Source organism: Micropterus dolomieu, linkage group LG05 (genome assembly GCF_021292245.1).
Source record: "Micropterus dolomieu isolate WLL.071019.BEF.003 ecotype Adirondacks linkage group LG05, ASM2129224v1, whole genome shotgun sequence".
NCBI classification, from domain to species: Eukaryota; Metazoa; Chordata; class Actinopteri; order Centrarchiformes; family Centrarchidae; genus Micropterus; species Micropterus dolomieu.
In genome coordinates, this window is record NC_060154.1 from 7,811,307 (window position 1) to 7,818,247 (window position 6,941).

Consider the following 6,941-nt stretch of genomic DNA (forward strand, 5'->3'; position numbering starts at 1 on the left):
ACAGAAACAGTGGTTGATTGAAAATCTTCTTGGTATCATTTGCGCCAATGTTGACTGAGTATCAAAAGTGAACTTTACTTGGACATTTAGGTGTCATATAACAGTTAACAGTTGTTTCAATAGTATTTCTTTACTGCCCAGCTGAACATGTGAGGAAGAACCCAAAGCTTGTCCTATATGTAGTTAGGAATTGCTTCACATTGAAATATAGCTATTTAAATGCTGTTGAAACAATAGTTATATATAACCTGGACGTCTTAAGAAACCTTCCTTTTTTTTAACAAAATTTGGCCAGGTTTAAACCAAGACATTAGTTGCTACAGAGGCATGCAACCTCTGTTAGCAATTTTAAGTTGCTTTGGATAAAAGCGTCGGCTAAATTAGTAAATGCAATGTATGACATCTTTCTACCTGTTAATCACCAAATAAATCCTTACTTGGTATTATTTTACATTTAAATACAGGAATGTACCTTAGTTCTTGTGTTTACGGTCTATTTCAGCTTGAAATCTATGTTAATGTGTAGCTATTCATATGGTCAGTTTGGGTTGGCAATGAAATGCATTCCTTTGCATTGCGCTCAGGTCAAAACTTTATTTGCCCTTGGCCTTTCCAGAACCTTTTGAGAACACTCTTGACCTCCTATTTATATCTCTCAAGCCATTATTTGACCTTTGACTTTCACTGCTGAAACAGTAGAGCCAGCTAACTAAATGTCACATGGCATGTGAGATGTATTTAATGTCCTGAGCCTCTGTCTGCCTCTCCTTTCCCAACACAGATGTTTAGTAATACTTGCAACCCTGCTCAGGGTAGTCGGGCTTCAGGGATTGTGATCCAATTTGAATATCTACTTAGCGAGACCGTCCTTTTGCATTTAAAATCATTGTGAATGTATTTTAAGAAAGATTTAACTTTGTTTCTTTTTTATGCTGTAATTGTGTTTTACTAGGACTTAGGACTTTTAATCCAGGAGGACTTCAGTTACATTTTATTCAAAATTCAGAGATTGAAATAAATGTCCAATAAAATAAATTTGCCATTGTCAAAAAATGGCAATAGGGAATCAACCACCTGTTAATAAAATGGTTTAACTAGTGCTTTAAATTGATAGAACTGAAAGTTGACTGCATGGTCTTGGTATGTACTTAGCATTTGTTCTGCATATAAGGCTATTGAGAGATACAATTATATGTATATACATACTGAAGAACAACCTCCACACACATACACACATCCGAATGTCACAATGGCAGGTCTGATGTTAAACTTTGCTCTGCTTATGTTGATCAAACACACTGATGCAACAGGCAAACAGTGGTCTGAATTGGACTATTTCACAATATTCTCCCTGCGAAATTCGCCCTTTCACTCAGATAGAGTGTTGTATTGAGATATCTTTCTCAAATATTTGTAATGGCAACTAGTGCGCAGTTTTGGACAACAACCATTGCAGTCAGTGTGCATGTGACTTTACCTTATAGGGTAATTTTAATATTTTTAAAACTGGGCCCTATATTCACATATTTTGAGGTCCAAATGAATAGGTACAAAAAGTTTTGAAATCGGTGCAGTAGATGGCTTCAGCTGGCAGCCGCAAATTGTCTGCAGTGGCTGCGACGTATTCCTTTGAGCCAGTTGCACCTGCCAAAAATATCACCTCTTGATGTAGGCTACAGAGTGGTCTAGGATAGGCCAGGGCTAGCTGGTTAGCATGCTAACTTCAGTGTATTGTAGGGTGACCAGGTGAGAACAGGGGAAATTCGGGACAAGGGAGTTAGGGGTGGACGTGGCCTCCATTCATAACATTCAATGTCAACAAACAGTAAAACAGGTCATAGTCAAAACTCAGTACTAAAATGAATTATTTTTGTTCATGAACTATTTGTCATTAGGAAAGAACACAATCACTGTGATGTATTTAACTGTGTAAATAATGATCTGTTACATACATACATACTGTACATACATCTTTATCCTCTTATCCGGGGTCAGGTCGCGGGGTCTGTTACATACAATTTATTGAATTTTATTCATTTCATCAGTGCTGTGCCTATCACATCTGTCTGTGAAATGCGCGTCAGATCTCTCCTTCTCCGTGGCTGCCTGCAGTTACACCCTCTGTCCTCTCGACTAAATTCCACTGTCGAAAACATGAAGGGAAAAAGAGCATGCACACGTGTTACTTTGTGGTACATAACAACTATGTTGACACAATGTTCAGATACCCTGCAGTACCTGTTGCAGCCAATGGAGTGCCGGAACAGTGCCCATCTGTGCGCAACACTAAAATAATGTTTCACAGTGATCAGCATTTAATGTTTTATTAGGCTAACTTATCAAAACTCAGGTTTAGTCTAATTTTGGGGACAAACACATCAGGAGTCAGGACAACTGCTCGTAATCCGGGACTGTCACCCTAGTTTATTCCAGTAAAAGGTGAGCCAAGTTAGACTTTTTATCCCAGACAACCATGCGTTTTTTGGGGGGGTTTGGTCACAGTTTTGCCTTGACTGACTGGCCTGATAAGGGGATCATTTTCTCCAATCCTTAGATTATGAATCCTGTGCTCTACCAAAGTCCTTATAGGCAATAATGCCACTCACCAGCCATCTTGGCAACGCCTCCGGGCAGCTAACGTTATTTCGGACTAACAAGACCAGGCTCCTATCTGAATGAATGAGGAGAGAGCCAGAAGTGCACTTTTACTGGTCACTGGGACATAAAAACGGGGGTTACGTACTGTAACCCGGATTCTATGAGTATAGGCGCAGCCCTCTAAGGCTATCGCTATTGGGTTTACCCCTTCCGCGCCTGCGCGGCACTGAGAATTTTAGTCTACGCCCACCCACAGTGTGGGCCTCTCCTACGTCCGCACCTTGTATATATACAACGGTGAGACCCAGCCTTTTGTTCCCAAATGCCTTTTCTTCAGCACTGAGAACCAAGGTCCAGTGAGGCCTACAACTTAGAGGGCTGCGCCTATACTCACAGAATCCGGGTTACAGTACATAACCCCCGTTCTATTTCGTATAGGCTTCGCCCTCTAAGGCTATCGCTATTGGGTTAGAGGCGAAGCAGGATGAGTCAACGCCTCACTTGCCCATACGGTACCACCAAGCACAACTCACCTGCCCAGAGCCATAATGAGCCACCCTGTCGCCAGCTGACCGCGGCATTGGTGTCGGTGCGCGCGCGAGCACCGATGGTGCGGCATGGGAGGCCAAGGGCCGACCCATGCGTAAGTCGGAAACTGGGTGGAGGGCCCCGCAGCTGTACAGACGCAGGCGGGGTCACAACAGCAACCACATCACATCACAGCCACGTAAGCAGCGGCCGCCCCCCCACACCGTCCCGTGGGAGAGGGCGCACCGCACACTCACAAGGAGGATCACTCAGCCAAAACACTGAGTGAGTCAGAGAGAGACGGGAGACATCCCGCAGGTAGAAATGGACGAAAGAGCATGGGGATGACCAGGAGGCCGCCGTGCAGATGTTGTCCACTGTCATCCCACCGTGCAGCGCCACTGAGGAGGAGACGCCTCTCGTGAAGTGCACTCTGATGCTATCCGGGGGAGATTCACCGGCAGACACGTAAGCCTGGGAAATGGCATTGCACAGCCAGTGAGACAGGCGCTGCGCCGACAGGGGAAGTCCCTTGGACCGCTCCCTGTAGTGCACAAACAGACACTGCAAACAGCGCCAGGCGGCCGTGCGCACCACAAAGCAGGAAAGCGCTCGCACCGGGCAGAGGAGGTGGGACGTGGCGTCCTCCGCCAACCCATGGGGGGGAGGAAAAAGCCAGAGAGGGTGATGACCAGTGAACGAATGGAGCTCGTAATGCTTTTAGGCATGAACGTTGGGTTAGGGCGCAGGATAGCCAAGCTGCCGTCGCCCTGAATCCTGAGGCACGACGGAGCCACAGAGAGGGCAGCCACATCGCTGACCCTCTTGGCCAATGTCAGAGCCAGGAGCAAGGCGACCTTAGCCGAAAGGAATCTCGGGTCCGCCGTCTCCAAAGGCTCAAACGGGGCTTGAGTAAACGCGCGTAAAACCAGCGCCAAATCCCACTGTGGGGCAACAGGCCGCGTCCCCGGCCTGCGCACCCCTCTAAGGAAGCGCTTCACCAGGGGGTGGGAGAGCACAGTCCTGTCCCTGAAGCCCTCGTGACAGGACAAAATGGCAGCAGTGTAGGTTTTAACCGTACTGAATGCCAGCTCCCTGTCCATGGGCGGCTGGAGGAACGAAAGCACCGCCGGCAGTGGACAGGCGACCGGATCCGTCCCCTGGTCCAGACCCAGCGCTGGAAAGCCGACCACTTAGAGGAGTAGGAGGACTGAGTGGAGGTGCCTCTGAACTCTTCAATGGTGCGAACCACCTCACGGGAGAGATCTAAGCCCTCCAGGCTTCGCCTCTCGGCGGCCAGAGCCAGAGAGGCTGGTCGAGGAGCAGGTAACTCCTGATCATACCCCCCGCCTGAGAGAGAGCGTCCCCCCTCCAGCGAAGTTTCCACGGATGCCCTGCCAGCAGCCGCTGGAGACAGGGAAACAAGGACGCGCTGGTGCGCCCCGGGGCCACCAGAATCACCGCCAAGGATGAAAACTGCAGGTGATCAGCCGCACCGACGGGAAGGCATGCAGCAGCCGGGGAGGCCAAAGGGGGTGAGCGAAGGCGTCCACTCCCAGCGGGGGGCCGTCCCGCGGGCTCAGTGAAAACCAAAGGCCGCACTGAGCGTTCTCCTTGTTGGCAAACAGATCCACCTCTGCCCTGCCGAACCGGAGCCAGATCTGGGCCACCAGATCGGCATGGAGACGCCACTGGTCTGGGCGAGGGCCGCCCCTCTGTTCAGCACACCAGGGATGTATTCTGCACGTGCTGGTCCCTTAGCAGAGGGAAGAAGTGTAGGATCACCATTCACACCTTGAGAAGCTCCAGTGCGTTTAGGTGGAGAGGCCTGCGGCTCTGCCACAGACCGCCCACCACCTGAGAGAGGCAGGTTCCGCCCCAGCCCATCAGGGAGGCGTCTGTGAAGACCAAGATGTGGGACGTGACCCTGCCCAGGGGGACCCCGACCAAGAGAGAGAGAGGGGGTCCCGCCAGTAGGCCAGATCCGGGGCCACAGACAGGGGAACAGAGACGCGGTGCCGTCTCTGTCTCACCAGGTCGACACGCAGGCGGATGAACCACCGCTGCAGCCTCCTCATGTGGAGAAGGCCCAGGGGAACCACCACATGAGGCCCAGGAGCCTAATGACCGACAGAGCTGCCACCGCCGCCCGTGGGACAACATGGTGGAGCAGCTCCATCAGAGCATCCACCCGCTCCTGAGAGAGCCGCGCTCTCCGGAGAGAGGAGTCCAGTTCCACGCCAAGATAGATGAGTCTCTGGGAGGGGAGAGGAGCACTCTTCTTCCAGTTCACCGTGAAGCCCAGGTAAGACAGGTGTGCGACTAGCTGGGTCGTCTGCACCACTGCTTCGTCCCGGGACGGCGCCAGCAGCAGCAGGTCTTCCAGGTAAAATAGGACCCTGATGCCAGACCGCCGCAGCGGCTCCAGGGCCGGCGTTCGGGGGGGTGCCCAGCCACGGCCCCCTCAAAGGGCGGGGATGCCAGACGTCGGTGGGCCTGGCAGGCAGCAACCTCCGTGTTCCACCGAACAGGAGAGCTTAGCACCTGGCAGGGAAGGGAGGGTCACGGGCGCCAGCACACTCCGCCATGCAGGAGGGAGCACCTCCCTGCATGGCAAGCATGTGCGAGTCAATCTGTGCGAGCCAGTACTAGCCGCAGCTAATGTGGAGCAAGGTGGGCCGTTGTATACAAGGTACAGACGTAGGAGAGGCCCACGCTGTGGATGGGCATAGACTAAAATTCTCAGTGCAGGCGCGCGGAAGGGGTAAACCCAACAGCAATAGCCTTAGAGGGCGAAGCCTATACGAAATAGAACTACATGACTAGAATCAGCAATAAAATCTTTTTGACAAAAGACTGACAACTATGCCTCAAATTAAGGTTTAAAAAGCATTTTCCACGACCGGTTATACATCCAGTAGGCCCTTCACGCAGTGTTGGGCTGTAGCGTTGCTACAAGTAGTGCCGTTACTAGTTTAACTACATTTCTCAGTAGCTTGGTGGTAGCGTCGCTATTTTCTGAATCAAATAGCTTTTCAGTAAGTGACACCACCGCCACACGCGGACCTGTATGTGCAGCCGGCAGAAGCGCTTCCGTGTGACGGTGACATCACATACCGATCTTTGGGCTGATGTCTGCGACTTTGCTGCAGGGGAATAAAGACACGCTTACTGAGTTTACTTTCTATTGTGATAGTTATTGTAACACCTCTTGTGAGAAGGATCAGGGTCCAGCCTGGACACCTCTGCCTCTAGTGAGGAGGAAACTTTGATATGTAGTGGCAGAAACCTGTTTCCATGAGATGAGATAAGAGATTTCTGTCTCTCTCTCTTTCTCGCCTATTGCCATGAATGTTTAGGTTGCAATGTTGCCAGAGAACAAGTTCACATAAAATATATAATTAACTAATAATGTAATAATTAAGTTACATCTCTTCTGGAGAAGCAGGCAATAAGCATTGTTCCCACACACAAAGCTCAAAGGGGATTTTACAGCCATTATTTCGTCATTCCAAAAAGGGGTGGGGGCCTCCCTCCCATTCTGGATTTGAGTGTACTGAACAAATACCTGAAAAAAGCGTTCTGATAAAGGACGCAATTCCCCATACTAATGTGTTGCACCGACTGTCCCTCCCTCAGGGAACATTGGTTATATTCATAACCTCCATATATATATGACCTAATTATAAAATATAAAAAAATTAAAAGTAGCTTTGATGTAACTAAGCTACTTTTGCCACGTTGCTGTAGCTTAGCTTGCTACATTTCACTGGGGGGTAGTTTCAGTGTAGTGAAACTTCATTTAATGGGTAGTA